Genomic DNA, 17,452 nt, shown 5'->3' on the forward strand with positions numbered 1-17,452 from the left:
AGAGAGAGAGAGAGAGAGAGAGAAAAAAAAAAGAAAAAAAAAAAGATGATTCTAGAGAGAGAAGATGTATTTGGCTGTTTTAAATAAATTGTTGGGGTTGAAATTTACCACAATGCCCCTCCTAGAAAGATCTCCACATTTCTTTCCACCAAACTTCAATTTAGGATCTGTTTTCGCCTACGCGTTTGTACGTTTAAACTCTATTTAACTATGTTAATTTCATAAATTTTAAGAGATACCTCTCAATTAATTGCCATTAGAAACCCAACTTTTCTCTTGAGGGCATAACGTCAATGCTCTTAAATAAATTACCAACCATGGTTCTGAAGTCCGAAAATTGTTCCGTAACTTCCATAGGCTTCACTTGGCTTGCACCATTTGTTTCTAACGGCTCGAAATTTAAATTTTGAGTTCCCAAACTTTATTCACTTTAATTTAGTTACTCCCAAATAAATCTCCAAACATTCATATTTGTCTCCAAATTTCTGGGTTCCACAACTTAACTTTCCTTTGTCCTTTTTAAGTCCACAACAAATAAAATTTAAATTCCTAGTGAAATTTGGGTCGGATTGTTACAGTCGATGTCTTCTTTATATAGTGATCAAACCCTTGAGTTCCAGGAAATCCTTTATTTGTTGGATTTGAAATCCTCTAGCTTTCTTTACGCCCAAGACTTGTCATTCTTGCTTGATTTAGATCTCCTAATCCACCAAATACTTATCAATGAAATTGGACTTCTGAATTCGAATCTCCTGTAACTTGGGCCGTCACTCTTGGGCTTGCAAACTGCATTAAACTTAGGTCTCACCAATACAATTTTGGGCTAGGCCTTGATCTCGGCCCAAAACCAAATTATGGCGTAAACACATATATATTGCAGTATGAACAATATTTTTGATTAAAGATCAAGTGTTTGTTACCCTTAGACCAAACTCAACCTTGGAGATCAAATTAAATGATTATTTTTGTAAACAATACACACAAAGAATTGTCATTCACAGAATTGATAAAATTAAGGAAAATGCTAATTATCCCAACACTTTGTTTATTTTCAACTTTTACTTCCCACTTTACGTGGTATTAATGTACTGGATATGGTAGATCTTTTTCTTTTTTAGTTTTTTATTTTTTTATTAGAGTCCAATGTTTGAATATCATGTAAGCTAGGAAAGATTAGTTAGGTAAAAGTGTTGGGACAAATAACATCTTCCTAAAATTAATATAAATTGTTTTTTTGTCTTTTTAAGTTGACCACATGATCATTCTATTTGAGCATCTTCAGCTTTTCTCTAAACCTCTCCCAAAATTTAAATTTGGATAAAAAATTTCCCAAATCAAGTTCAATGAATAGGGCTACCAAATTTTATAGAGAGCTGCTATTTGCACACTTTTTTTTTCTTTTTCCACACTTTTTTCTCCTACACACCTCCTACCATCTTTTAAAATGTAAAATTTCTCTTTTAACACACCTCTCTCATTACCAAAATACCCCTAATCTCATTAATCTTACCTAATTTCTCTTACACATCCCCACTCAATCCATTCAAACAATACACATCCACTCAATCCTTTCAGACAATACACTCCCCCACCTCCAACCTCATGCCCACCCGATCCTAGCCAAGAACACACCCCTGTATACTAACATCATCATTGGAGCCGTCACCACCGCCGTTGACTCAGCCGTCGAAGTCGTCGTTAACTCACTACTGTCAATCCACCGTTAGTGATCTCACCACCTTACTACAACATCATAGCCATTGTTGTCAACTCATAGTTATGCTTTAAGCTAAATTATTTTGATTCATATGCAAATCTAAGTTTTTTTATCAAATTTAAATTGATTAATCCATCTCAAGACCTTTTTCTTTCTGTTTGAGATAATTTGGAGTGCAGGTTTTCTGGGTTTCAAAATTGAAATTTTGGGTTTGGGTTATAGGGTTTCGCAGGTCGTTCGACACTGATCTACCGAACATTTCGGTTTCGTTTGGTAGTGAGTTGTCGAACCTTTCAGTTTCGTTCGACAGTTTACTACCGAACGAAACTGAAAAGTTCGACAGCTTACTACCGAACGAAACCAAAATGCTCAGCAGACCAACGTCAAACGACCTGCGAATCCGAAAATGAATAACCAGAAAATTCACTCTTGCACTCTAAAAAACTTCACTCCAAATCATCGCAAACAGATGAAAAAGGTATTGTGATTGATTAGCCAGATGAAATTAGATAAGAAAACATTAGATTTACATTCAAATCTACAAATTTTAGGTTAGGGCATGCCTCCAACTTCCAATGGCTATGGTGGAGAGATGATGCATGGTGGCGATAAAGGCGGGAGGTGAGTGTCAGCAATTTTGGGATGGAGGTGGGGTCACGGGTGGGCTGTGTTTTGGTTGTGGTTGAAGGTGAAGTTGAGGGTGGGGTGTGTAGTTGTGGTTTAGGAGTGTGTAAGGAGAGATTTTTTTTTTTTTTCAAATAATGTAGGTCATCCTTTAAGGTAATTTCTTTTTGTGTCAATTAAGTAATTTCACAAAATAAGTTGGTGGGGATGTGCAAAAAAAAAAAAAAAGATGTGCAAATGGCAACACTCATTTTATATGATTTAGGTAAATTTTAACTTTATCATTGAAGAGACATTCCCAAACTTTTAACTTTTTCTCAAATTTATCCTCATCATATTTGAAGGAAATACAAGAAAATGGTTGAAAATGTTATTATATTTTGTGGTATAATAAATGGAGTAGAAAGTAATCTTATTGTATGAATCTTTTTGTGTTATGGGTACATTTGTACTGAATCCTAATTAAGTGAATAAAAACCAAACTTCTTGTAGTCATAGATGATTTCGAAGATTTCACAGTATTGTAGATAATAAGCAAGTGAAAAAGCCAAAATGTTGTTTAGTTGTCGACTAACTAATAAAGAAGTGAAAAAGCCAAATGTAGTTTAGTTGGCTTTAGTCGACAGTGTTCCACCAAAAAACTATTTGGAATCTTATCTAGCTTTCTTTTTTGATAAGGTGCTTTAGTTGGCTTTAGTTGAGACCACTTATTTTCCTGTAGAATTGTTATGTTAAGAGTTAAAATTTGCAAAAACTACTTTGATTCAGTTAGTGATTGGATTGTAATGTTGAAGCTGCATCATTCCTAGGCAGTATTATACATTTACAAAAATGATTTATGAAATCTTTGAGTTAATTTATATATATATACATGAGCCAAATTAATACTAAAGATATGATTAATAAGTAATACAACTTGTTTGATAGATATATGTGATGGGTCAGCCTATATGAAACAATACAAATAAGAGTTAAATGCACCATTGGTCCACTTACTTTCACATTTTTCCCTAGTTGGTTCACGATCTTTTTTTTGTACCAAATTGAACCACTTTATTTTCGACGTTTACCTATTTAGTCTATTCCGTCAATTTTGTTATAAATTCTGTTAAAAAAAAGATAAAATGGTCTTTTCATATTAAATAAATTTTTAATTTTATTTCTAATTTTAAAATATTAAAACTAAAAAAGAAAAAATAAATTTAAAATGCTTATTTTCTTTTTATTTCTTCTCTCTTCCTTTCTTTTTTCTTATTTCTTCTCCTTCTTCTTGTCTGCAACTCTCTCCTCCTTTTTTTTTTTTTTTTTTTCTTTCTTCTTCTTCCTTTTTGTTTTTCCTTACTCCTCTTCTTTTTTCCTTTTCGTACAAGAATCATAAAAAGAGATATTTTATCTACAAAAGATTGATTTGCAACATAAGAGGACTCAAATTGGAACTTAGGTTTCTAGAAACATGTTTCTAGATTTTGACAGAATATGTAAACTAACATATATCTTTCTTCAAGCTTTCACTTAAAATTGGGAAGTTGATGATTGTAACTTCTCAATTTGCAATCTATGTTGCTTTGAAGCTTTCTTTAGATGGGAGAAAATTTCATTCATACCAAAATATAAAAAGAAGACGATTTCTTCTCTGTTTTTTGCTGGTCTAATTTTTTGTCTAACTTGGTTGCTCCAACCCAACCCATTAAATTGGAAGCATATGCACATCAACCCAATCCAATCAATTCTCTTGCCCCCTCCTCGTCCTCTGCCCACCAAAAAAAGAAAAAAAAAGAAAGAAAAAAAAGGAGAGTTGTACAACACGGTGCTACTCTTTCATTCAATTTCTTTTTCTTGTTGGTTGTCTCTCCATCTCCTTCATCATTATCATCATCTGCGACATGTCTCCCCAGCACAAATAAAAAATAAACCCAGCAACACAAAAAAATTAGCAACCCAGCAACCCCAGCACAAATAAAAAAGAAACCCAGCAACCCAGCCCCAACCCCGAGCAACCCACCAGTATAAGAACAAAATCAAACCCAAAAACAGAAAAGAAAACCCAATCAGAGAGAGAGAGAGAGAGATGAAGGAGGAGAAAGAAAAATGAGAGAGATGACGCTGGCTGACCTTGGATGATGTTGCCTGTGTCGGGATCAGCAATCGGTGAGGGAGACGGAGGTGGTGAAGAGTGGGGGTAGGTGGGGGAGGGAGGAGGGGGGATCTGCGATCTGGATTGTAGATCAACATCTTCTTGTTTTTTGTTTTAAATTTATTTTTTCTTTTTTAGTTTTAATATTTTAAAATTAGAAATAGAATTAAAAATTTATTTAATATTAAAAGACCATTTTATCCTTTTTTTTTTAATAGAACTTATAACAAAATTGAAGGAATGGACTAAATAGGTAAACGTCGAAAAGAAAGTGGTTCAACTTGGTACAAAAAAAAATCGTAGACTAACTTGGGAAAAATGTGAAAATAAGTGGACCAACGGTGCATTTAACTCATACAAATAATGCAAATAAGTTGTTTATAGTTATTAATAGAATTTGATTATGCTTTTGCAGACATGAGACAAAAATTGATCTAAGAAGATGAATTCTTACTTACTGCAGCAAATTTAGTATGAATTGGATTAATCAGTAAAGTATGAATTGGATTAATGATACTAATCCACCATTTAAATCTTGTATCTATTGAGCACCCTAAAGAATATTTGTTTGTTTTATTTTAGGGAGAAATTAAACTGTATTGTCATTTATTGTATAATGGATGGACTGTAAATAGTATCTTTGGTTGGTTAAATTTTTACGAGGCGATTTTACTATAGTTGGTGTACTTTAATTAAATGTTATCACAGCTAGATAGATCATTCATCTATGTTTTGTAATGTTAGCTCAATTGATAGATAAACATAAACTGAACGAAACACAATTCTAAGTAAAATGCTAACCTAGGTTTGGTATGATAATCTAGAAAAAGAAAAGTTCAGCTGAATGTCATTAATGAAAGTGAAATAGAAAGAAAATGAATAACATAGTTTTACAGAGTTGCACAGTAAAAGACAATTGATACTATGCATGCATAACAAATACTTATAATTTACAGGAATCAAAAGTAAATATTGATGAAAGGATAGTGAATGGAACATATATTAGAGATTAACTATTGTAAATTAATGCATTCGAAAATTAAGAATAATATGAGTAAATTAGTATAAGAAAACAATTTTCTTACAATTGAATCTACCAACACACAGTGCAAGCCAGCAAATTGGTCGTTAGATCCATATGCCTTTGGCCTCCAAAGTCTGCAAATGCGGACTCTGATTTTTTTTATTGTCTTGAAAAGGTATTAGACTGCGGATTGGAACCAAGCTCATTGTGGTGTAGATCTGCAAACATAAGATAACTGTCATTCAAAAAAAAGGATGAAATGTTTGTAAGTGCAGATATGCATGAATAAAATGACATTATTTTATAATATATGTATAGTATTTTTAACCTGTTAAGAAAGGTTGGCGAACATCTTTGTACACTATGTTTTTAGCAAATTTATTTGGTGCTTCTCCATTATTTTCTATCATGATTTTCAGTCCTTGCCTAGATGTAACTCTAGATAATGCAACATAGAGTTGCCCATGAGTGAACACAGATTGTGGAAGATACAAACCAACTGTTTTCAGAGATTGTCCTTAACTTTTATTTATTGTCATTGCATAACATGACCTGATTGGAAACTGACGTCTTTTAAAAATGAAAGACCATTTTTTTTCGGTGGCAAAAAGAATAATTCTAGGTATGAATACCTTGTAGCCAATGTTATTATTAGTGACAATTTTTGCTTCAATGGCTTTGTCAATCACTTGAGTAATGACTGATCTTATTCCATTACAAAGCCCTAAGAATTGATTTAAATTTCTTAATAACATGATAGGCATGCCTATTTTTAAAGTCAAAATGTGTGGAGGCAGACCACTAAATTCAAGTTGGTTAAGAAATTCTACAGGATACATTAGACTAAGATTTTCAAAATTGCTAGATGATGAGCACAAAGAATCTGAACTCATATAAGTCCGATGAGTTCCAGGTACTAAATTTATAACAAAATTGTTTATCTCTGTAACTGTTGAATTTCTAGGAGTAATGATGGCTCGCTTTTTTAGATAAGCAATGTTTTCAAAATTGTTGTCAAAATTTGGGTATGCAGCCAAGAAAATTGAATGGATAAGATTTTTGGATGGTTGAATGAGCAAATCTTCAGGAATTTCTATCCAAGATGCTTCTTCATCATTTAAATCATCTATATCATTGATTTGACCATCTCCAATTTTAAGAATCCAGTTGGCAAAATCTGCTATTCTTTGCTTTTCATTAATGTTCAAACCTTTTTTTGACAATCTCATATTTTGCTTCAAAAAAAATATTTTAAAGTAAGGCCATAAATAAGAGTTATTAAAGCAGGCATCCACTATTTCCTCTCTTGTTCCCCCTGGAATTACTAGCAAGATTTGTCTAAAATCACCTCCTAGCAAAACAGGTTTTCCACCAAATGGTTTGGCATTAGATGAATCATGTATTTCTGATAAGATATCACACAATGATTTGTCTAATGCCTCAAAACAATATTTATGATTCATAGGTGCTTCATCCCAAATAATTAAATGAGCTTTTTGAATTAATTTGGCAAGATGTGTTCCCTTTTTTATCTGGCATATAGAAGAATTTGTAACATTTAATTGAATCTTAAATCCAGAATGGACTGTTCTACCTCCTGGTAGTAACAAAGATGTTATTCATGATGATGCAACAGCCAAAACATCTTTGCCCTCAGATCTAATCTTTCTTATGATTGTGTGCCACAAAAAAGTTTTGCCAGTTCCTCCATGTCCATAAACAAAAAATAAGCTTGGTTTTTTTAAATTCACAGCAGCTATGACAGAATCATAGATATTTCTTTGTTCTGTGTTTAGCTGTGAGATTAAGCTCAAGCATTCATTTTGTAATTCATGTATATTGTAATTTAGCTCTTCTGTAAAAAGTTTATTTTTTATTTCTAACATTTTATTTTCATCAGGCAGTGGAAGGTTATGATTTTTTAAAGAGCTAGATGATGCATTAAAAAGCTGTTCTAATTCATACAAAAGAGAATTTTTGAGCTCACACTCTGGCACAATTAGATTTGGCATGTCAAAACTTTTTCTAAGTTTGTACAGAATATCTTCAGACATATTTTGCCAATGAGCATCCAAAAGCAGTTTAGGATTGACGACATCACAAAACAAAATGATTGTAACAAATAGCTGTCTTAATTCAGAGCATGTTGCTGTACTAATAACATCTCCTAAGGCTTCAAGCCATTCTTTGTCATCACCTAATAAACCTAGAGATTGGCATCCAGACTGATATGACAAATGTTCAATGCCGTTAACAGTTTTGATATCATTGAAGTTTAAAGCACCTTTTTGCAAATTCAAAAGCATCCTTAGATAATACAATTCACTAGATACAGGATGAACATAAGCAATTCTACCTAAAGATGTTCCTCTTTGTCTAGGTTTCCAAATTTTATTGCGAGAATCCCACACAAATTTTGAAGGGAATTCTGCATAAGATACATCTCGTGCATGAGGATAATTTTTATTTGCTTCAAACCAACTTGTAAGCATTGTAATTTGAACACCTACTCGATTAACTACCGACTCAAGTGATTGATCAGCGCTAAAAACAACATTTTGCTCTAAAGGCAAATGTATTGGCAATCGCTCTGCAGCAGGTTCCCTAAGATTAATAGGGTATTGAAACAATCTCCAAACAGCTTCATACGGAGATATGTATCTACAATTTAGATAGGCTAGGATTTCATCTTCTGGTTTATTTTCAAGAACAACTCTAGGTCTATCTGAACCTTTGCTTATATACTTAAAAAGATATTTTATGAGCATTGATTGACAACATGATTCAACATTGATATGAGCATTGTACCTTAATAATAATTCTGAGTTATAAGGCACTACAAATCTGTTGTCAATTTTAATTCCATTTTTTAAGACAAATTTGTCTGGATTTTCACGACGCCTATACACAGGAAAGCCATATGTCTCAAAAACCGTTTCACTCTTGTACTGCTTTGGGAAAAACTTGGAACATTTACCTCCTCGCATGCAAGGAGATTCAAAATTCAATTCTCCACAGGGACCATGAATCATAAATTGATTCCCAATATTGTAAAGAGTTGGATGCACAGTCCTATCTGGTATTTCGGCAGAAATTATGCTATTTAAATCTACTGACGAAGTGCACTTATATTGCTGTTCCAACCAAACTAACAAATGACAGTGAGGCAATCCTCTTTTTTGAAACTCAATTGCACAGATTTCTATTTGCAATAAGTTAAAAAAATATAAATGTAATTAGTTTGATTATCATCAAAAAAGAAATAAGTAATTAAAAGAAGCTTCTTAGGTTTGTAAAATGTACCTGCTACAGTTTCTCCAAAAGGTTTACCTGATTTGATATAATTAATCATATCACTTAATTTCATTTTGAACACCCTTGAAATAATATCAGGTTTATCTTCTGGTTTGGTAGTTATTTATCATGTTTCTAGGATTTTCAGTATATGAGCTTGACAATATTATTTTTTGACCTATATCATTCGCATTTTTATCACCTTTTGAAACAACATCATAAATGCCTTTAAATATCTCACTTCTCAAAACTTTTTGGTTTTTTCGAATATAATCTAATCTGTCTTCCTCAAGTGTTGCATAAGCATCTACCAAACATTGTTGAAATAATCTTCCACCCTTTAACAATGTACTGAACTCAAGTTCTCTTTCTTGAATTTGATAAGTGATAAAAGTTCTCATAGGCACTCTGCCTCTTTTCATTTGATGATTTTCAAAGTATTATTCCATTTGATATCAGGCCTATAACCATCTTCACCGTAAGGAAAGAGAATATGATATTGTAAAGACATGAATTTTGGGTGTAATTTTGTTATCCTTTTCAATTCTCCATCTTGCAATTCTATCACTATATCTCTATTTGAATCAAAAAGTCCTATATCTCCCACAATCAGACCACCAATTTCATCACATATTGGATGTTCATATTGTTTAATGTCATTTAGCTGCCTAGCGAACAATTTGATTCTGACATTAGAAAGAGAATTTTCTTCAAATTTGTCTCTCATCGTGCGGAAAAATTTAACCAATTCATTTGATTTATCAAACATGCTGATGAGACTTTTAACAATATTGTCATCCAACTTTTGATTAGTTTGAAGACGGTTAACAGCACTAAGGCGATTAATCACTTCATTATTTGTATCATAAACATAAAGTTGGGCAAATTTTGGTCATTCTCCTTCAGGTGGTACCAATGAACCCATTAAATGATGAACTTGACCACTAATTTTAAAGATGTAAGGGCCCGGTCTATTGTTAACGGAAGTATCAACTTTGGCCCCCATTGAAATGAATGCAAACATAGAGTTATATGCTCTAATGTTCTCCCTAAATGCCAAACTTGACTGACCTTTAGCAGGATTAAGTAAAGTGTCTAAAAAAGGGGGTGTTGGCTTGACAATTGGAAGTTTGATCTTTTCTTCTTGACAACAAAGAGTGAATAGAGGCTCATTTTTTTTAGATCTTCTTAGAATAGATTCCTTTAACCAAAATAGTGCATTACAATAAATACACTTATAATTCTTATCTCCAAAATCAACATATTCGTGAACAGTCCCTAAAAAAAAAATATATACACACAGAAAACAGGGAAAAATGAGAATTATAAAGTATGACTAATACACCAACAATCTTGAAATTGGAAAGAAAATTGGAACAAAAAAGAAGACATACTTTGTCTCTTCTTATGATAATGTGCTTGACCCCTATTCATTTGATTTGAAGTATCTTCAATAGGTGAGGAAGTCGAAGTTCCAATAGCCAAATCAAAGTGACTTTGATCAGAGGCCAAAACATGGGAATGAGAAATGATTGAGGAATTGGAAACTCCAGTACCAGAATCAGAATGACTTTCATCAGAGATGAAAGCATCAGAATCAGAATCCACTTGATCTAAAAGCATTTGATATGTGCTTGTTTCAAGTGCATTTACATAGCTAAACAATCCACTATCAGCAGTTTTTTGTCTTTTATTCTGAGTTATTGGTTTTTTTTTTTTATAGGCACTGCTAGAAATAATATCACATATTTGTTTGCTAGCTATTTCAATGCTACTTGATATATTTGAACTATGGCTTTGTTCTATTATTAAAGTTCTATCATAGAGCCTAGGCTTTTTACGCATTGCATTCAAAGCAAAATATTGGAAGCAGTAGATTGATGGCTGGAAACAAAAATATGTATAAATATATAACAGTATCTTTAAATTATACATTACTTGGAAAAATAACAAATGCACATTGTAATGATACTGTAAATAAAATGTTTTGAAAATAGATTAAATAGATACTTACCTTTTGCTTAATGCGCAGAACTGTCAGAAAAGCAGGAAACGAATTCCTACAAAGCAGAAATTTGACAACTTTAATAGTGAATTTTTTTTTAAAAAAATGACAATTTCTTATTTTAAAATTATTTGATATTGAGTTTGATTATTCGTATTTTTTTTATGCCATAAATTAAATTGACATTTGCAAAGAACAGGTTGTATAAATGTTTAGATGAGCAAGTAAAAAAAACTTTTTATTACAATGGACAGACAAATATGAAGAGTTTGGACTTTGGAAACACTGGATCAGACAAAGGTTTGGCATGAAGTAAAGACCTCATGATGACATTGAGATTAATGAAAAATTTTGGGAGGACTTTCACATGGATATATGGAAAAAGTGCAATAGAGTGATGAAACTTGATGGAATACATTTGCCTATTGAGTTTTAAATTTGAGTGACTGACATCATGCTAATTTATATTTGTTCATATCAGCAATGATGATGAAAATCAGCGAGTTCATTTTTTTGTTTTTTCAAGCTCACTAGATACTGGAATTGAAAATGAAGAATTGAAAGATATTTAATAAAAACTCACCTATTGCTTGATAGAATTAGAAACACTAAGAAAACAATCTCAGCACAGCCTTTGCAACACGAAGATAACAACACCTACAGAACAAATTTTCCTTTTAGTAAAAGTTGTAAAATTCATATTTTAAAAACACTTTTACAATATTAGTACAGAGAATTAAGAAGCATCACATTGATCTTTTACATTTTGATGAAATTAAAAATTCACTAAACAATTGAAACATATTTGATGGAAACTGACCTCTTGCCTAACAAAATTAAATAGATTGATAAAACAATTTCAATAGATGCTTTCTAACAGCAAGATATTTGTTTGCCTACTTTGAAGACCAACCATAGATATAACCAACCATTCAAGGAATCAAACTAATTGAAATTTGTAGTTATATCTATAATATAAAGAATATTCACCATCAAACAATGTTATTCTTGGTTATGTGATCAGCTATTTAAGAAACATGATATGTTTATGTGTTTATTAACTTTATTCTTTAGGAAGAAGCTTGGTAAAAGCAGAAATAATATATAATGGATTTATAAAATTTTGGGTTCCTGCTTGAGATATATAGTTATCTGATTAATTGATTTGTCTACTTTCAAGAGCAGCCTTAGATATAACCAAGCTTTCAAGGGATTGAACTAATTGAAATTTGCAATGTCAAATTAAATACTTTGCTCTATATATCAGTATATAGTAAAAGTTTTAAAACTGATATTTTGGAAAGAATTTTACAGTAATCACAACATTATTTATAGTTGCACAAAATAAAGGGCCTTTTGCACATTTTATAGACTTTCCAGACCCGCAACAACGTGCGGGCATTTATTCCTCATTTTATAGTACCATGGAGAAGAAAATGATCTACTATAATTTCATTATACAATACCAGTGAGCACCTCCTAAATGTCAGCAAAAACATACTTCATCTTCCTTGGTAAACCTCACATGAGTTTACCAAAATTAAATGAAGCATGCCAAGAACTCAGTTCATACAACCATATATATGCATAAGCTAATAGAAGATCAGTCAATACACAATTATAGGTTAATTTCTTAGAGTGAAATAACACACCAACCAATACTAAGGGTCATTCATTGAATTGTTTCAGAGACGAATGTGCATGTACATCTTTAAAATGTATTGAATAGAAACCAACCTCTTGCTTAACAGAATTCCTTAAACTTGAGTTCAATGGTCACCGTTGCAAAAGCAGGACAACAGTATCTATGAAACATAATAGTACCTAATAAATTTAAAAATTCAAACCATAACAGTATAAAAAGAAACTATCAAATTGTATTCTCCACATTAGAAAATAAAGAGAACCTATGTCGCAATTGACAAAAGCCTGACTCACAAAGAACGAAAAAATTGAATACTAATCTGAAAAACAAAGTCAATAAAATGTATACAGTTATTAAAGATTAAATATAAGGGTTAATTACATATATATACCTCAACTATACATCACTTATCAGTTGGGTACCTCTGGTTTAAAAACTTTCATTAGGGTACATCAACTTATGTTTTTTGTCAATTGAATACCTCCGTTAGTCTGACCGTCAAGAGGTCTGTTAACTGTTGACGTGGCATAAATGAACCCAATACCTGGCATTGACGTGTCGGCCCCAGGTTGCTTCCCGCCCAACCTCGCCACATCAGTCCTGACCCAAAGTGTTTCCCTCCAAAACACACTGCCACGTGGTCCACCTGTCATTTAAATTAATAATAAAAAGAAAAGTGGTATGACACACTACACATCAGATTAGAATAACAATAAACTATAGTGAATCTTGAAACCTTGCGCCATTGAAGAGCCATCCATGCTTATAATTAAGGCAGCACAAACAGAGAATTAATTATCTGCGGGCATTAGAAGGATTTATGCTTAGTAAATCTCTGGGTTGCTCATCTTTAGACTTTAGGGATACAAACAGAGCCCAGAAAACGAAGAGACAGACCCAAAAAACTCGAAAGTGTAAAACCATTTTTTATGTTCAAAAAACACAGACCCAGACGAAGAAGCAGAGATCCACCCACGAAACTGAATCACTAAAGCTGTAGATTGCGAAAGCCCTAATCACTGAATCTTTAGATTTGTTCTGTTCCGTCGACGCTTGCACTTTGCTGAGGACAACATCTAGAGGCCAAAATGGGTTGGAAATTTCGCCCAGATAATGTCTACGACATTCCGACATATGGTAAGAAATATTTTCAACCTTTTTTGGTTTTATATTCATCATTTTTAGGGTTTAGAAGGTTAAGGGTGCAAAGGGTTCATTTTATACTAGTTTGTTTTGTATTTAAAAAGTCGTACTTTGTTTGGTAGTGGGAGACTTTATGGGGTTTACTGGTTTAGGGTATTGAAAGTTTGTTGAGGGAATATTCAATTGATAGTGCGATACTTTATTGACAGTGGGTTTCGAAATTTTATTAAGGGAATATTCAACTGATAGTGCAGATTTTAGTGGTCCTAGATGCCTCTGACTTGGGTTGAGGGAATATTCACACTTTTTATAGGTTCATATGTATATGGTCAAATTAGGCTAGGGTTTTCACTTTCGACAAACACAGTCCCTCTGACTTGGGTCTTGTTTTTGTACAGTTATTCCTGAAAAATTCTCAATCAGATTGCATCATGGTGGAGAACTGGGAGATACAGATTATGTAGGGGGAAATGTCAAATGGGTTGATCATTGTGACGCTGATATGATTTCTTTGGCAGAAATAGATAAGATGGCAGAGAAATTGGGATATGGGGAGACATTTGTTTTTTACTATTACAAGGTGCCAGGAGTTGATTTTGAGGATGGCATTACTTGGCTTGAATGGGAGAGTGATGTGGTGGCAATGTGTAATTATATGAGAGATGACACATATTTTGGATATGTTTTTTGAGCACTTGTCCCTTGAGGATGCATATTTCAGGCACAAGGAGTATGTTGATATGAGTAAGAGGTTGCCTAGTACTGTAGTGCTTGAAGAGTTGGATGATGATGTACCAGGCAACATGGAGTCAGAACAACCTAGGAACAGCCCTGAAGCCCAATATGAGGAGATACTACAGACCCAACATGAAGCCCAGACTGGAATGGAAGAATTAGGACTTCCTGATGACTTTGTGGACTATGACTATGGACCATATGAAGATCATAATGTGTTCAAGAGGTTTGTTGATGAGAATATTGATATTATGGAGAACAATGGGGCCCAAACTGGAATGGAAGGGAATGAGGCCCAAACTGGAGTGGAAGGGAATGAGGCCCAACATGAGGAGCCACAAGAGCCACAGCCAGATGCCCAACCTGAGGAGCATCATGAGGCTCAATCTGAGGAGAGAAATGCGGCCCAAGGTGAGGAAGTGAGAAGGCCCAATAAGAGAGGGAGTTTCAACTACATGCCTGCAACACAAAGGATGAGGGAAAGTTTAGATTTAGAGGAGGTAGAGGACTTTGAGGAAGGATACCACACAGAGGAGCTATATAGTGACCATGACAGTGATGATGAATCCTCAGAGAATATTAGGTGGCCAGAATTCAATCCTAAAACAGACTTGGAAAACCCAAAGTTTTGCATTGGGATGAAATTCATGGATGCAGACATCTTTAGACAAGCTCTGACGATGTATTCAATCAAGAATGGCTATGGGAGTATTAAATTTTCCAGGAATGAGTTGTGGAAGTTGAATGCAGAATGTGCTAGTGATTGCACATGGAAAATTAGAGCAGGGAAGATGTTTAGGGAAGACACTCTACAAGTGAAAAAGCTGAACAGACAACACACATGTTTAATGAACCATGCCAACCGCAATGTATATAGTGGATGGATAGCTAATATGTATATCGACAGGATCAAGATTAACCCAGCTTGGCCTACAGAGTCATTCAGGCAGATAGTCCAACAAGAATGGAATATTAATGTCAGTTGGCAGCAAGCATACAGAGGTTTGAAAAAGGCCAAGAAATTGATCGAAGGCACATATGCAGAGCAGTATTCGAGGTTGTGGGACTACTGTGGTGAGCTCAGGAAGACTAACCCTGGCACTACTGCAAAGATGCAAGTGGAAGATGAGAATTTTCTCAAGGTGTATATATGTTTAGATGCTTGCAAAGAGGGTTTCAAGAAAGGGTGTAGACCATTGGTGGGACTTGATGGGTGCCATCTAAAAGGTGTCTTTGGTGGTCAATTATTATCAGCTGTGGGAGTTGATGCAAATGAGGAGAGCTGGGTTATTGCATATGCAGTAGTGGAGATGGAGAATAAAGACTCTTGGACTTGGTTTCTGAGATTTCTTGCAGATGATCTTGACATTGTCAATGAGGATGGTTTCACATTCATTTCTGATCAGCACAAGGGGCTGCTTCCAGCTATACAAGATGTCCTTCCAAACTGCAAACACAGGTTTTGTGTAAGGCATTTGTACACAAATTTCAATAAGGACTACAAAGGCATGGCATTGAAGAATGCCCTATGGAGTTGCGCAAGGGCGACCACACCTGCTTACTGGAAGAGGGCAATGGAGGATGTTAGGAGTTTGAATGGAAAGGCTTATAATTGGTTGTTGGAGAGGCCACCTCAACATTGGAGCAGAGCATACTTTAGCACATGGCCTAAGTGTGACATGCTCCTAAACAACCTTTGTGAAAGCTTCAATGCTGTCATTTTGAAGGCAAGGGGAAAACCCATCCTAACAATGCTTGAGATGATTAGGACCATGCTGATGAAGAGGATCCAGGTGAGGAGAGACAAAATGAGAGGACATGCTGTTGGGGCAATATGTCCAAAAGTCTTAAAAAAGGTGCAGGAGAACATGATGAATTGTGCCAGGTATGTGGTAACCTGGAATGGAGGGAAAAAATATCAAGTTGATGGTGGAGGGGCTGATATACACACTGTGGACTTTGATCTAAATTCTTGCACTTGTAGGAGGTTTGACTTAACAGGAATCCCATGCGTACATACATGTGGAGCTTGTAAATTCATTAGACAGGACCCAGAGAAGTTAGTGGACCCTTTTTATTTAAAGAGCAGATACTTTGAGTCTTATAATTGTCTTATAAACCCTCTGGCTGGGATGATGCATTGGGAACCCACAGATGGACCTACAATTGGCCCCCCTAAGAACACTAGGCAGCCAGGGAGACCTAGGACCAAGAGGAGGAAGTGCACAGATGAGACAACTAGGCCATTGTCAGAGCAGACTGATTTGGGGAGGAGAGAGCAAAAAACTCTGAAATGCAGCCACTGCAAGCAAATGGGCACAATGTTAGAACCTGTGTCAGAAACTTGCCTCCAAGACAGAGGCCAGCTAGGAGAAACAGCCAGAATTCCACTGTTCAGGTATTTTGGTGAATTGTATTTTGGTTTTGCATTTTTTTGTATTTTTGCTCAATTAATGTATAGATGCTTGATTTTTATATGAAAGCATTTTTTGTATTTCTGCTTAGGAGGGTACCTTTGCCACTGCAAGACGGAGTTTGAGGTCTTCCCGTACAACAGTCAATGCTCCTGCAATAGAACAGTCATCCCAAACTACAACCACCTCTGGCCCAGCACCAACTCAGTCTTCCCAGGCCTCCCCCAGCAGCAATTAGATGATGGAAATTAGCATATGCATATTTTGGACATTTGGTTTTGATTTTAGAACATATTTTGCTTTGGACAATCATTATATGATGCATGCATTTTGAACAGACACATGCATGCATTTTGGACATATTTTGCACAGATGTATTGGACAGACACATGCAGGCATTTTGGACATATTTTGCAGGCATGTTGGACAAATAGTTGCAGTCATGTTGGATAGGTTTTGGATATGTGGTTTGGACATATTTTAGACAGATGTATAATGTTGATCTCTGCCACATTTTGCTTTGTATTGCAGACAATATATATATATGTGCTTGAACAAAATGACATCTCGAAATGACATATGGTTTTTATTTTATCATTTTATGAAGTTGCTTATGCCATTGATTATGGATGAATATTGCTACTTTTTAGGATGTTTGTTTTTTACCAATTCTAGGACATGTTTAGAACAATAATGTAAGTGTCTTTTTTCTGCAAA

General features: G+C 34.3%; 2 pseudogenes; one reads left to right on the top strand and one right to left on the bottom strand.

Moving 5' to 3' along the window:
• Positions 1-9,211: 9,211 nt before the first annotated feature.
• LOC147273207 (uncharacterized) lies at positions 9,212-10,416 on the bottom strand (annotated as a pseudogene).
• Positions 10,417-15,469: 5,053 nt separating this feature from the next.
• On the top strand, positions 15,470-16,973 carry LOC147273208 (uncharacterized; annotated as a pseudogene).
• The last annotated feature ends 479 nt before the right edge of the window (positions 16,974-17,452 follow it).

The sequence above is a fragment of the Dryas octopetala genome, chromosome 9 (genome assembly GCF_963921425.1).
Source record: "Dryas octopetala chromosome 9, drDryOcto1.1, whole genome shotgun sequence".
Classification (NCBI taxonomy): domain Eukaryota; kingdom Viridiplantae; phylum Streptophyta; class Magnoliopsida; order Rosales; family Rosaceae; genus Dryas; species Dryas octopetala.